Raw genomic sequence first — 16,878 nt, forward strand, 5'->3', positions numbered from 1 at the left:
TCCACCAAATAGGTGTTCTTTATTAATATAATTGAATGATATATGATAGGTAAAATGAATAAACTTAAGCCATGTGTAACAACATAGATAAATGTCAAAATTTAAAAGTTGAGCAAAAATAGCAAGTTGCAGAATGATAAGTTAAATACTATAATACTATATATTTTATATGCAAAAGAAAAATTGTTAAAATTATATATTTTTGCATCTGCATAAATATGTACTTCATAAAAATGGTAAACACCTCCACAGTGCAAATTAGGAAATTACACGATTACAATTTAAATAGTTATCAAGAGGGGTGCCGGGGTGGCTCAGCCGGTTGAACTTCTAACTTGATCTCAACTCATCATGATCTCAGGGTCCTGTGATCAAGCCCTGTGCTGGGCTCCCTGCTTGAGATTCTCTCTATCTCTGCCTCCCCCCACAAAATAAATTAATTAATTAAAATAAATAAATAAAATAGTTTTCAAGAGGAAACTTCACTTAAAGATTACCCCAGATCCCAATTTTTCCACAATTGACAAAATATGGAGCTAAGGAAAGTAAATTTAATGATTTCCAGAATAAGCCCTGTATTCAAAATTCTGCATAATCATAATTCTAGCAAACTTGGTGGGGAATCTTGGCATCTAGAACTTCTTCTCCCTTTCTCCCACATTAAGAAAGAGGAGGACTTAATTACTCATTTTGTATTACTTGTATTACTTCATTTCAGACTCACAATATCAGAGCTAAAGGAAAATTTAAGGACCATCTAACCCATCTCATTTTATTTTATTTTTTAAGATTTATATATTTATTTATTTGAGGGGGGAGGGGCAGAGGAAGAAGGGGCTAGAATCTCAGACTCCACACTCAGTGTGGAGCCCCATACCAGGCTTAATCTTACAACCATGAAATCACCACCTGAGCCAAAATCAAGAGTCAGGCATTCAACCAACTGCACCACCTACCCTCCCCAAACCCATCTAGTTCATTTTAAATGAGTAAACAGTCCAAGAGGTTGTAATGACATCTCCAAACTGAAGTGTAGTAATACAATGATGACAGAAGATGATAGTATTAACACTAATATTTCCTGAAAATTTTTTAAATTCTACCTCATTTTACTGTGCTAAATGCCTTGTATTTGTCTCATTTAGTTCATAGAAACTCTACAAAGAAAGCAATTTAAAAATCACTACTTCAAAGCACAGAAAACAGAAGCTCAGAGAAAAGCCACACAATTCCCAAATCAGATGATTTGTAGCTAACATTGTTGTGACTTGAGCCAAAACTGAGTGACTTCAGAGCCTATGCTCTGAACAATGGATTACTAAGCAGAAATGTAACCCTAGATATAGCTACAGTCCAGTAATCAATCATTCCAAAAAGGATACTGAGAAGGAAAAAGATCTCCCGCATATTGAACCTCACATATTCATTCCAAATAAACATCTTCAGATTGAAAATCATTAAAACATCAATTGAATGATCACAGTTAATCTCTAAAAGAACCATTTCCAGAGAAATTTGGGATGTCCAGGGCAAATTTCAACCCCCTGCTAACATACATTAACATTATTATTAATTTTACATTGAAGAATAAGAGGAGTAAAATTATGCAAGAGCAAAGTTGATGCTTGGTTATTTGTTTAGGGAGCAGGGTAGGAGATCGTTGTCAAAGACCAGCCATAGTGGAGGTGGTGGTGGGGTGATAGATACATGTATACATTCTTTTAACCACTACTACACAGATCTTTGTCTCCTTCTAATCACTGCATAACCATTTTTATCTGGTACAGCAATGTCAAAATTCAGATTTAAATCACACTTCAATGGCTTTGGCAAATTTATTGTTAATATTTCCTGGACTGCTAGCCTACACACAGTACTCAGTTTAAATGGTGCCTTTTTTGGTGGCTCAGCTGTTGAACATCAGCCTTCGGCTCAGGGCATGATCCTAGGGTCCAGGGATCAGGTACAGGGATCGGGTACCCGGGTGGAGCCTGCTTCACCCTCTGCCTATGTTTCTGCCTCTCTCTGTGTGTCTCTCATGAATAAATAAATAAAATCTTTAAATAAATAAATGGTGCCTTTTAAAAAATACATATATTCTACATAAATTCGAGGCAGTATTTGAAAAATCTAAAAACTCTCTTCAGAAGGGACTGGCACGTAAAACACTATTTCCACTATATATTTTAGTAAAATTTTAAAAAGCAGATGCCTTTCGAATTGTTGTTATAATCAAAAGAAAATGGACCCTTCCCCTCTGAGTTGATGTTTATGGAAAGCTAATATTTTATAAATGCCAAGTTACTATGTCATCTATATGCTATTCCTACCATTCTATGAATACAAGAATCATAACTTTATGAAACTTTCATATAAAGTGCTCACATAATGTAAAATCAATACATTTTTATGAAAGAAAAACAAAATAACTAAAAAAGGGTATGTTAGATGAACCAGAAAATAAAGTAACATTTACCATAAAAACATGCCATGGAATTCTCTAAATCTTTTTTATAACACTCTTTTCATGCATTTAACAATATAAAATAGATGAGAAATATTGTCTTTATTTTAAGTACTTTTACCTGTTACTTGTTACTCTTTAAAGATTAGAGTAAGTCCTAATTGAGTCCATTGTGGATAATTGAGTCCACTGTGCTCTTCTTTCATAAAATAGATTTGCTATTCCCTAAGCAGAGAATACCTTAAACCTTCAGATTGATAATGACTATATATAGTGTTCATATGACTACCTTAATGTTGAAAGTTACAAAAAAAAAAAAAAAAAGTAGACGTTGAGAATATATTGTATGTTATTTCTTGTTATACATAACAGTAAAATTAGTTGGGTCATGCAAGGATTTGGGAGCAAAAGGCACTATGAGATGGTATCACAGGGTACTGAGGCTTCACAGTATATTTACAGATGTTGCTCTGTCAGATGATGCCTGCAGTGATAGCCCTTGGTCTGAGCAAGGCTTCACACGTACTAGGGAGGTACCAACTAGGGAGGGGAGTCCTAAATTAAGAATCCTCACTGTAGAACACTTACCTTCAAACAAGTGGAAGTCTCCATTACAGACCATCCCTGAATTATCTCTGCAACTTCTAAAACCTTATGCCCTCTCCCAGTAGTTTCATTTCTCTTGTGGATCTTCTAAATATTCTCTTTCATCCCATTTGGTAGACCTGACCAGCCATCTTAAATTGTACATACATATGAAATTTGTTCTTAAGTGAAATCTATTTCTGAATCCAGGTAAGTAATGCCCCCAGACTTGTCATTCCATTGTCATGTATAAGCAGTAGTTCTGGTCAGCTTTTATAGCAGCTCTTATAGCAGCTTTTTTAAAACAAAAACAAAACAAAAACCTCTTCTCTGGAACAAAGTTTCCTTACAAGTCCTTCTCTTGGCAATAGTCCTCTTTCCTGAAGTTCTTCTCAAGTGAGAGTTGGTCTGTGCCAACAAGCCTCCAGGCTGATTCTCCTTTTGCTTAACTTCTCCATTAAAAAGCAACCTCTCTGATCACCCTTTTAAAACTAGAGACTAAAGAATCAAATGGGATCAGGAAGTGACCATAGCTCACAGGTCATCAATTCCTCTTCTCAGCATATTATAGGAACACAATCTAAGCCAGAAAAACATAGAGCCCATTACAGCTCTCGAGTTCCAGTTATTAACATTGATTTTTTTCAATGGGAAATTTTTATTAGAAGCCATCACATGACTTACATTCAGTAATAACTTAGATTAAGATATATATTGGAGCCTCACTTTAACATTGTCCTTGGATTCGGTGCCAAAGTCATTTTTAAAAGGACCCTTTTTGACATTAGTATATTCTTACAGGTAGGATCTATCTCAATCCAAAGTATATCTGGTATGCAATGGTGATGGCCAAAGGCCTATATAATCCAAATTAATACTGCAATATATGTAAATGTAAGTATACATATAATTCATGAATACATTTATATATATTTACTCTATTTTTCAACAGGCTAAAACTTGAAAGCTGAAAATATTACTCTAGACCACCATGCTTTAGAATAAAAAGCCCAGGCAGTGATAAGAAACTTAGATACCAGTGCAGTTTGATATTTTTGATGAATTAATTAATCTCTTTAAGATTCAGTCTCTACATATGTGACAAGTGAAAAAAATCTCCAAAATTCCTGTAAGCAATAAACTATTAAAATTATACTATGCCATTAGTTGAGGGGACACTGATAAATCATTTGTCATTGGCTTTTTTTAAAAAACAAACATCTTAAAATGTAATAACATACAATTCTGTCCCAAAATGTTGGTCTACAAACATTCTGCCTCAGAATAAGGCAGATATCTGGTAAAATGTATAGTCCTACGTAACACTGTGGACACAGTGACTCAGAACCTCTGAGATGAAGAGATGAAGCCTTGGAATATACATGGTAATAAATCCTCCAAAAGGCTAGTTTTTAGTCATAAGTTAGTAATTGCTGGTTTATACCATCATACTTAAAAACTATACATAGATTTAATAGAAATCCACTATTTCTAACCTTAATGATAGAAAGCTTTATATTCAGACTGACTTTTCAGAAAAATGAAACATAAAATATTGACTAATCACCTTTGTCTAATTTTAAATAAATATAACTAAGAGACTCAAAACAAGTTTAGCAGTAATCTCTCTAGCTTGAGATCCCAAAGGAATCACAGGGGCCTAAAATCTCCCCCAGAGAGGCTGAGTGATTTATCTTCTGAAACACTGTGGAATTACTGAAGTAGCATAAGACGATTGCTGCATCGTGATATCCTCTCAAGTTTACTTAAAGATAAATCATCCCCAGGCTAGATTCTTTGACCTCATTAAGGTAGAACAAGAAAACTCTGAGCTTTGGAAACTAAAGGAAGTGAACAGTCCATGGACACAACTGGATCTAGTGATCTTAAATTGATTAATGAATCCAACACATACATGTCAGATATTATGCTAGTTACTAAACCACACTGATCAACAAGTTAGCCAGGGTCCCTACACTCTTAGAGTTTGCATTCTACAGAGAAAGTCAAGGGCAGAAACTTAATTAAACAAAGAAAATAAATCATTATAAAATGTGTTCATATGCAAAATCAAACAAAGAACTGGATGGAAAACAAGAGTACGGGGGACACCTAATAGAGGAGATTTTAACCAATTCTTTCGGGTGATAATATTTAAGCTTAGATCTGAAAACAACAAGAGTTAGCTTTGCATACAGTTGGAAGAGTCTCTTAGGAAATGAAATGAGGATTTTCAAGGGCCCTAATATGAGGACTATCTTGGCATGTGGAAGTAAATGAAAGCTATGAATCTCATTGGACTGAAGCAGGAAGAAAAGATTGACGTGATGTGACTAAAAGATAAGAAGACGTGAAATTATACAGAGCTATATTGGTAATGGCATAGAATGTGGGTTTTAGTCCCAGTACATTAGAAAAGTAGGAAGAGATATGAACTGACAAATATTTTAAGATATCACTTTGGTTTCTATGTTGCTAATAAGGAGTTAAGAATAAAATTAGGTAGACTAATGATGAGATAGGATAATAGAATAGGTAAGAAAATATCTGAATCTGGCTAGACTGAACATTATAAATAAAAATCAGTGATAAAATTCTAGATATATTTGAAAACAATATTTTTCTCCGCATCCTCTCCAACATTGGTTGTTTCCTGTCTTGTTAATTTTCCCCATTCTCACTGGTGTGAGGTGGTATCTCATTGTGGTTTTGATTTGTATTTCCCTGATGGCAAGTGATGCAGAGCATTTTCTCATGTGCATGTTGGCCATGTCTATGTCTTCCTCTGTGAGATTTCTCTTCATGTCTTTTGCCCATTTCATGATTGGATTGTTTGTTTCTTTGGTGTTGAGTTTGATAAGTTCTTTATAGATCTTGGAAACTAGCCCTTTATCTGATATGTCATTTGCAAATATCTTCTCCCATTCTGTAGGTTGTCTTTGAGTTTTGTTGACTGTATCCTTTGCTGTGCAAAAGCTTCTTATCTTGATGAAGTCCCAATAGTTCATTTTTGCTTTTGTTTCTTTTGCCTTCGTGGATGTATCTTGCAAGAAGTTACTATGGCCGAGTTCAAAAAGGGTGTTGCCTGTGTTCTTCTCTAGGATTTTGATGGAATCTTGTCTCACATTTAGATCTTTCATCCATTTTGAGTTTATCTTTGTGTATGGTGAAAGAGAGTGGTCTAGTTTCATTCTTCTGCATGTGGATGTCCAATTTTCCCAGCACCATTTATAGTGAGACAGAACGTAAAGACTGCTAACTCTGGGAAACGAACTAGGGGTGATAGAAGGGGAGGGGGGCGGGGGGTGGGAGTGAATGGGTGACGGGTACTGGGGGTTATTCTGTATGTTACTAAATTGAACACCAATAAAAAATAAATTAAAAAAAAAGAAAACAATATTTTTAAATGAATGTTCAACTGGGTATCATGAAATAGAGAGGGAAAACACAAATATGACCTTTAAGCTTCTAGCTTATTTACCTGAATGGTTGGCAGAGCCATTTCCTAGGACATGTTTTCTCTGAAGTATCCATATGCTGCCATCAAGTGAGGCACGGACTTACAGAGGTAAAATCTGGGACAAGCTCTAAAACTGGAAATTGCTAGCTCTTTAGTAGGGAAATGGTGTTTAGAGCTGAGAGAGTATGTATGTGTATAAAGAGCAGAGATTAGGATGGCACCCAAAGAAATATCAATATTTAGTAGTAATGAGTAGAGGAATAGAAACACATTGCCATATTAACAGTGGGGAAATGGACCTTAGGATATTTGCAAGGGAGTGCTACAGATGAACCATGACATCTGAACTCAAAACAGTGGAAAATGAAGACAGCAGAATACACAGGAATTGTAAAGGAACAACAAAAACTGTGGCCTAGGATAAATGTTAATGAAGATGAAGAACTGTAAGAATGAGAATACCTGAGCAAATAAGTTAAAAGAGGACTGATGTCCAGATGGTGGAATATTTGCCGTTAAGATCTTGATGGTACACACACTGGTATAGAAACAGTAGATTTGACCATGAAGTGGTAACTAAAGTGGAGAAAGGATAAAAAGCAATGGAGATAAGGACGTCAAGAAGTGGAGTGAACAGGAGACTTTGATGGTCGTTCCATCTGGATGCTGAAGTCATTGAAAATGGCAACAGGACTTAGCTGAAGAAGATTCCAAAAAAAGACCTAAAGCCTTAACTAAATGACAAGAGTGACCAGGAGATCTGTTGATATCAACAAGACAAAAAGAACATGATCAATATTTTCAAAGCATTTTTGTTTCAAAGGAACAGTATGACTTGCAACAGGGAAAGGAATTAGCAATATGAAAGTTATAATGAAGAACAAGAACAACTGCTGGACATAAGGCTTGTGGAGGGTGATAAAAAGACCAATCTCTATTTGTGAAGGCGACTGGGAAAGTTAGCCTATGGTGTCAACCAAGTTTCATTTTAAGAGAATTAAAAAGGCAATTTGAACTTAGCAACAATCACTTTTAACAGTTTTCAGTAGCTTAGTATACTACATAAAATCAAGATTTAACGCAAAGTTATAAATTCCAATGTCATAACATCTCAGAATTGTCCAAATCACATAATTCTGTTCCTCTCTATACTGTCCACTATCTTATTCAGTAAAGAGGGCACTAAAACACACACACACACACACAGAAACTCAAGTGTGCATGTCTCATTTAGCTGCATATGTCATTTTGAACTATATTCAAAGTAAACAAATCATACCATAACCTTCAATAATGGAGACTTTGAGGAATTAGAACATGGCTTTCTATAAAAGAAGTTAGCCTAAGTACAAGAAAACAGAAAAAAAAAGTCCCGCTTTGGAAGCCTACTTAGCTGAGTCATGCTTTGCCACCAGCAGGCACCAAAAAAAAAGCAGTACAAGACTGGTAGAGCCCTTTAAAGGAAGTGGAAGACACCTATCTGTGAGGTTCAACTCTTAAATGCCTGGTCAAGATATAGCAACTGGATGAGAGTTCAAATTTTATAAAGATGAGCACTTGTTAAACTGAAAGATCTAAGAAGACATAGGAAGATACAGTGCCTATACCTTTGGATAGATAACTTTCTACAAAAATATCTTGCATCTTCCTATTGTTGTTTTTTCTTTAAAAGAGCTAACTTAGAAATAAAAACTATGAAATTAGAAAAAAGGCTATGAGATGTGTGTGGGTGAGTATGCATTTGCCAAAGATCATTCAGACTATCTTCTAACTATAGACTTCAAGCAAGACAAATATACAGCATTTTACTTCAGGGCAAGCTACAATAAGTGAAAAAAATAAGAATTTTTTAAATCAGTATTGAATATTTCCCATAGTTCTGAGCATCTAGAGTCCAAGTAATCAATCTCTTTGTTACATGTAGCCATCATGGCATTCCAGAAATTCCATAAGACACTTTTTCCGTTTAGATTTGGAAAAGAGAATGGGGGGAAAAATCCTTTGTTGTGCTCTGTATTCTATGCGCAACATAGATTTTGTGCTACATGCTAGTGTTAGATTGTGATTACCTATAACTCTATGTGAAAAGGTAGCTTAATGAGCAATAGTCTTGAAGTTAATAAGCCTGACACTGGTTGGCTCAGTTACTAATTGGGTAAGTGACCTTGTACTGTTATTTAACCTCTCTAAGATAAATTATTTATGGTGATAAATTGAAGAGGCTCAATTCCCTCCACAGGTGACAGTTATGTTGATTTCAGTCTATTTATATCCTGCTAAACTGCAAGTTGGACAACATAGAACTTTCTTTCTAGACTTCACAATTCCACAGGACCCCTTACACTTGTCTTTTCCAACCTCAAGAAATACAGAGGGCAGCCCTAGTGGCTCAGAGGCTTAGCACTATCTTCAGCCCAGGGTGTGATCCTGGAGACCCAGGATCGGGTCCTATGTCAGGCTCCCTGCGTGGAGCCTGCTTCTTCCCTCTGCCTGCTTCTCCTTCTGCCTGTATCTCTGCCTCTCTCTCTGTCTAATGAATAAATAAACAAAATCTTAAAAAAAAAAAGGAAATACAAAGGAATAAAAAAGGACTCTTTTCCAATTTAGCAAGAACTATCTGAACTAAATGAATGTATATAATGTTCATTATTTTAATATATAAGATACATCCAAGCAGTTCCATGAAGTTCTAAGCTCATTAAAAGGCCTTGATATGGAATGTTGAGAGGATGGTCACCTCTCTTCATTCCCATCTTCCAGTTGCCTTCAATGCCTTGAAGTTGATTTGCAGTCAAAAATTAGAATCCTGAGAGAGCTAACCTAAATGAGGAATCAGGCTAATTTCTCAGTAAGAGTGTTCTAGAATAATAAATGCATTTCTGGTCAAAGCACTGGGATTCTGGAAATAACCATTTTCATAATGAGGCACAGGAACTGTGACTGTAAAAAGTTGGTATATGATATCTGCCAAGTTCAAATGAGCTTCATTTGAAGGGCCTTCTACTAGGGCCACGTATAATGACTCAAATTAGTGAACTTAAAAATTGTTTTAAAATGCTTGATGGAGACATTTCAAATTATGATCTGAGATTTATCACTCATACTTCTGCTGAATTCAATGTGCTACCAAGATTTAATCAGATTAATCAAATACCATAAACTGAAACATACTCTTCCTTACAATCATTTTAAGAACTTTTAAACAGCTCAAACCTAAAAGATATGCTTTTAGTAATAATTTACTGGAGTTCATAAGTTTTATTTAATGTAGTTGTTTAGAGATATTTTTAACAAAGTTATTTGTAAAATTAAGACAATTTTTTTAAGAAATATTCTGGAGGGAGTTACTTAACTTACTAAAGATAATTTCAATTTATGAATCCAATGCCATTAATCATAAGCTAAAGAAAATGTAATTGTAAAACTTCATGAGAAGTAATATTTGTTACAAAGTTGTATCATTTGTTCAATTGGATATACTCCATATTACTGGGAAATTTTAAGAATTTCATTTCTTGGTCAGCAAAGCCTTTATTCCCTGGATGAATATCATACTCCCCACAGATATAATGATCGACATATTTGTCAGATTTGTCTGCTGGTTTCATGTAAGCAGTTTACAAAAGATAAAGTAAATAAAATGTAAAGATGCACTGTTTAAAACTTTCATCAAAAAGAACATTCTTTCAGTTTTAAGAAAACATGACTGAGCTTTCTGACCTATTATCAAGTTAGAGATGTTGAGCAAATACAACCTTTCATAATCCTATTTTCTTTTAATCCTATTGTTCTGAAAAACTGTCAGGTATCATCAATTTTACAACTTTGCTTCTTCTCAGCAGCTTATCTATCACCCTTTTTTTTAAAAAAAAGATTTTATGTCATTATTCTGTGTGAGACACACAGAGAAAGGCAGAGACAGGAAGAGAGAAGCAGGCTTCATGAAGGGAGCCTGGTGTGGGACTTGATCCTGGCGCTCTGGGATCACTCTCTGAGCCAAAGGCAGATGCCCAACCGCTGAGCCATCCAGGCATCCACATCTAACACTTTTGTCACACTTTTCAACTGTTTCTACCACTGAACTAGGTGAATGTATTATTAGAATGGGTAGTAGAAATTGGATTATCAGTGGAATATATCCTATTTCCCCCTATTCTGGTCTTCAAATAACTCAAGCTCTCCTCACAACCCTAACTTTTATCAGGGGTACTAGTCCAAGTGACCCTGGATGATGATGGTACTCTTAAAGTAAAATTATTAATGATTTTACAATGCCAGAAAGATTATAGGATTATCCAATACAGCCTTGAATTCACCATCCAAGCCTCACATCATCAGAGGACATTTTTATGACTTTTCTAGCCTTCAAAACACACTTCTTTTTTAAGCCTACATATCATTTGTATACATAAACAAAACAGTTCATCTCTTTACATTCTCACTATTCTGAGATGATAAAGGACTTTCTTAAGAAAATTAATTCTCAATTCTTCCCTTAAATGTTCACTCAATTCTACAACAACCATCTATAGCAAAACAAAAAAAAATGTGGTTTAAATGTGTTAGTTTCTCCTTTTTAAGATTGTATTTATTCATTCGTTCATGAGAGACACAGAGAGAGAGGCAGAGACATAGGCAGAGGGAGAAGCAGGCTCCTTGTGGGGAGCCTGATGCAGAACTTGATCTCAGGACCCCAGGATCATGACTGGAGCCAAAGGCAGACATTCAACCACTGAGCCACCTAGATGTCCCTAAAGGTGTTAGTTTCTTATTGCTGCTATCACAAATTAACACAAACTCAGTGGCTTAAAACAACATAAATTTATTTTCTTATAGTTCTATAGGTCAGAAATCCAAAATGACTTTTACTGAGATAAAATCAAGTCATTTTCCAGGCTATGTTACTTCTAGAGGCTTTGGGGAGGGAATCATATGAGAAGTTGAATATATTCTGTCTCCAACCACAAAACTTATTACTCCAACCTCTTCTCTTCTTCAATCATCTCATCTCCTTCTAGCATGATCTTCTGTTCTCCCTTTTATAAGGTATTTTATGTTTATACTGAACCTACACAAATAATTAAAGATAATCTCTGCATTTTAAGGTCAGGTGATGCAAAACTTTAATTCTACCTGCAACCTTAACCACCCCTCCTTGCTATGTAATACAACATATTCACAGGTTCTGGGGATTGGGATGTAGACCTCTTTGTAAAGACATTATTCTATCTACCATACTAAACATAAACATAACATAAACATAAACATAAACATTCTATCTACCATACTAAACAACTGGGAAAAGGTAAAATTATGTATAATGCACTGCTAACTCTGGCAATGAAATATTATATTACATAAAAGTCTATCACAAATTATTTTTAAAAGTTTTAGCTACTAGATTATTGGTCAGTTGTGGTATATTCCAGAAAAATCTCATGTTCTTGATGTTAACCCATCACACAGAAATAAATGGTCTTATTAAAATTAAAAAGGAATATTCAAGGCAACTAGAGAATAGAAAAGGAACTATAGTTGCTATACCTCAAGAGGTCTGGTTTCTGAATATTATAACCCCAGCAATATGTGCACATATGCCAAATTCCTTTCCAACATACTCTGGATGCTAGTTCCTTATTTACCAAATACCTTTATTCTCATCACTACTTACCCAAAGTCCTATTTTCTTTAAAGCTTATCTTCATTAACATTTTTCCTCCTTCCCCCCCCCCACTCTTATTTTTCTTTCCTGAACTTGATTTCATTTCTTATGTACTCCATATGTTCTCATACTTGATTATGCTCTGCTTTACAAGATTCTCTCATTTTAGGCATGCACCCCACAACACACACACACACGCACATATACACACAAGATGCTTTGTCTGCGTGACTTACCACTTTAGTACACAATGGTAACATCTCCTGCTCAGGCTCTGTCACCAGACTGAAATGCAGTATTTTTCAACCTGTAGTCTAACTTAAACTTCATGATCGAGTAAAGCCCCTATTTGAAGGAATAGTGGGATTTCTGCCCCTCAAAGTCTGGGTAATGCACAGAAACACATTTGGGAGCATAATTGACTTTTATGTACAGAAGCCAGATGCATTTCATGCCTATGTGTGCTTAGGGAAACAAGTGCATCTCATATATCACAATAAGCATCTGTTCCACTAAATTCCACTGCCGGATACTCATCATACTTAGGCAACAAAACACTTAAGGAAATAAAAGCTCTTTCCAATAAAAAAAATAAATAAAAAATAAAAAATAAAGTACATCAGAAAGCTTTGTTTAAAAAAAAAAAGTCTTCCTCTACCAGTTAAGTCAAATAGAAACTACTAAAAACAATAAAATAATAATTGAAATATAGTTTCTGATGAGGAATCTTGGCCCCTACCCTGTAGAATTTAGAAAAAATGATATGTGAGTTTATATTTGAAAGGCTGCTTTCAACAGCAAAGAGTATGCTCTGATATATACTGAATATACTTTGATATACATACTTCTGAAATATATGAATATACTTTGGAAAATGCAGACATTTTAAAAAACTAATAGAAAACAAACTATATGAATATGAACCTGTTTAAACTTTTACAGACAATTTTATAGCTTTATTTACAGAGTTAATAAATTCATGCTACAATTTTGTTAAAATATCACAAATACCTCTATATAAATAATTTCCTCTATTTTTTTAATTTTATTAACAATACAGATTCTAATACATTTAGTGTTCATATCAATCTCAACATTTTCTGCCAAAGTACTTTGTCCTTTTTTCTATTGGACCATTCTTATTGATTTATTGAACTATTTATATGCCAAATATGTCAAATGAATTGCAAATACTTTTTCCTGATTTGGCAGTTTCTTTTTCTACCAACTCAGGGTATCATTTGAAATACTGAAGTTTTCTACTTTAACAAAGTCCAAGCCATCAATCTCTATGAGTTTCTGTCTTTAGTTGGGCTGTACTTAAGAAAGTTAATTTAGCCCTAATATTACAAATAATATCTGCTTATAGATTTTTTCTTTATATTTTGAGGAGTTTACTGAATGCCTATTGTGAAACTAATTCTTATGAATGGCGTATTATAACTTTTAGCAACTATTTAAAAACAATACTTGATCATTATTTTATGAATAATTTATCATTTTCCCATTGATCTGAAAGATTGTCTTTATAATATAGCAGATTTTAAGTTTATTGAAATTATGTAACATTACGTAATTATTAAATAACATAAGTTCAAGTTTAATTTTATATTTACTCCTTCACCATTATCCCCTGAAGGAATGGATGGAGGAATTGCGTTCTTATGGTTTCAGTGTGCAATAACATGGTTTTAATGACATTTGAACAACACAGAAACTTTATTTTCTGGTTCTGAATTGTGTTTCAGATTGACCAATCTGTCCTGCAATTTGCCTTTGATGGTGGAGACTGAAATCTGTGATAGCTACATTTCTATTATTTAAAATTGTGTCAGGGACTAGGTAGGTGCTCCAAAAACATCTGTTTAATGATTAGACTGATAGATATCTGGTTTTCTATTGCAGTAGTGCTACCATACCCTCAACAATTACCTGGTTTTTCTCTGTCAAAAATAAAACGTTCATGACAGTTTTGCATGTGTCCATGTGCATGTACATGGACTCTTTACAGAGACACACTGCTTTCCAAATACCACCAAAGATTATAATATATTTGTTCATTCTAAAGGTCTGGTCACAAAGAAAATAACAACAGAAAGCCATAAATGTGAGCCTGGAAAGAACAGAATACGGAAGATGAAATTAACAAATAGAACTTTCTCCTTTTTCAATTTGTTGCTAATGAAGTGAGAAAAGTAATGAATGTAAAAATGAAAGTACACTGTTACATATATGTCACATGCACTCATTTTCATAATGAATACATATATACAGATAAGTATGAATCTATGGGCTAAATGGTATGCCATCTGTTTTGTATTTATAATACACATATATGTACATATATATACAACAAATATGAATGATTTGCATAAAATTTCCATTTTGTTCTTTTCCTCAGCTAAAAACTAAAAAGCATTTAAATCAAAACCAGTTAATTTAGAAATGTTTTTAACAAGTATCTCCTATTAGTCTTCATTTTTATGGCTCCTATGTTGTCATTTTATGTCAACTTTGCCATAATTTATACATATTTGAAAGTCACCTTAAGAAATTAATCTTTAAAAAAAGAGATTAATCTTTTTGCTAAGATCTCTAAAACTCAATATATGTATGTGCACAAATACTTAACATAGGGAGGTCAATTGCAAAAATAGGTATACATATATCAAAAAAGGGTGCCTGGATAGCACAGTCGGTTGGGCAGTTGACTCTTGGCTCAGGTCGTGATCTCGAGGTCATAAGATCCAGCCCTACATTGGTCTCAGCATAAAGACTGCTTGAGTTTCTCTCTTCCTTTCCTCTGCCCACCCCCCAAACTGTCTCTAAAATAAATAAATAAATCTTTAAAAAAAAAAAGAGAATTTCACTCAGAATTTTAACTATATATTTTGTTCTGTTAATAAAATCAACATATTATATAGCTGGGTAATAAACATGTTTGTTTTCATTGGCTTGCTTCCTTCTGAACTGCCATATTCATATAATACCTTGACAATTTGATACTTCATCACAGTAAGCATAGTGATCAAAAAAATTAAATCAGTGAGTTGAAAGACAATATATTTTTTGATGAACTTAATAAGTTAAAGTTGTCAGTCAGTGGTACAGCAAGGCGAAAAAGTATGAAAATCAAAGTTCTCAAGGCCAGTGAGTAACAATAAGGATGCTGTATACTGTGCATCAGTCACCATCACCATAAATCTGTGATGCCCATATTGCCAAATATTTCACATACAGCCTTAATGGTGATTAATATATGTGCCAAAGTAACTGAAACTGAAATGAGATTTTGCAGAAAAAGTGATATTTAAAAGCATTTTGAAAATTTATCATTTTTACTTCTGGAAAAAACACACTTGTCAATGTTATCTATACAAATCTTGATTTTATTTACCTAGTATTTAGCAAATAGAGTTTTAGTGAAAATGTTCAGATTTGTAGAATTCAGTGCATGAAACTGCTAAGTGATTATAAAAGAAATCTACAACAAATCCTGATTCTATAAATTTGCCAGTTGTGGCAGCAAAATGTAACTTACAGTGAATGTCATTATCTTCCCCATAATCCTTAGTAGCATGTGCCATTCTTCTCTTTAGATAATTGATGTATGTGATCCAGAGGTTTGCGCACATGCTATCTCAGCACACACCCTCTAGCCTTGCCTCCCAATCAAACTGCATCTTAAAAGCCTTTCGATGTAGGAGTTCTAGAGCCATCACTAAAAATACATACTTGTTACAGGTATTGAAATGCCTCCCTTCAAAAATTCAGAACACACTATACTGAAAAAAATGGATCTAATTTTTTAAAATTGCTTTACAACACTGTGAACTCTATAAAATAAATCATGCTGGGGTTAGACAACTTTCTTCATTTTAGCCTTTCTCATCTGTTTTCTCATTACTTTTTTTTTCCATGTAGTCACAGTTAACAATAGATTCATTGTTAAATTTCACTAATTGATTACTCCACAAAGTAAATTATTTCAACCATATTTCTGATGCTTCCTCTACTGCTCTGGTCCTATATAATCCTGTATTTTTTAATGAGTCAGCTTTTGATTTAAAAAAAACTCTCACATTTATTCTTGAAAAAGCCATTACTCCTTATAATGTTTATAATGGCAAACATCCGCTAGGTCTTGTGATCTACCTAGAGAAAATATTAATCATATTACTTCAGTATCAGTCAATAATAAGAACTATGTCATTTACTATCCTCAAATTCAGTGCTATGGATAATAAGTTTCAACCCAGAGACAGTTGGTTGCATGAGCAACAAGAGGAAGACAACCAGCAGTCTTATACCCACACTGGGACATGTCCACACATACTTGCTTCCACAGCCAAAGTAATACCATATGTCCTCAGTGATGTGAGTGGGCAAAAGTAACAGTTGGCCTGCTAAAGAGAGCCATATGTACAGGCAGCCTATCACACCATTCTTTTTACTTATGGCTGCTGAAAGCTGAGTTGAAGTTCTTGCTCTCATGAATAGCATGGCTGGAGATGCCCCCTCCATAGTAGAAAAACACCATTTATTGTGCAACTACTATATATCTGGACATGAAAGCAAAAATATGCTTGTACATTACTCTTCTTCTTATAAAGAAATACTTACACATCAATAAAGTTCCTTCTCTCAATCTCATCTTCCCTCACTAAAATATTTTGTATTTATGTGCAAAGGGACAAATACACAGTA

General features: G+C 34.2%; 1 protein-coding gene across 1 annotated transcript in view; it reads right to left on the reverse strand.

The window, feature by feature from the left end:
- Nucleotides 1-16,878, reverse strand: part of ROBO2 (roundabout guidance receptor 2) — a 1,635,491-nt gene that overhangs the window by 1,610,829 nt on the left and 7,784 nt on the right. The gene's annotated exons all lie outside the window — the stretch shown is intronic.

Source organism: Canis lupus, chromosome 30 (genome assembly GCF_048164855.1).
Source record: "Canis lupus baileyi chromosome 30, mCanLup2.hap1, whole genome shotgun sequence".
NCBI classification, from domain to species: Eukaryota; Metazoa; Chordata; class Mammalia; order Carnivora; family Canidae; genus Canis; species Canis lupus.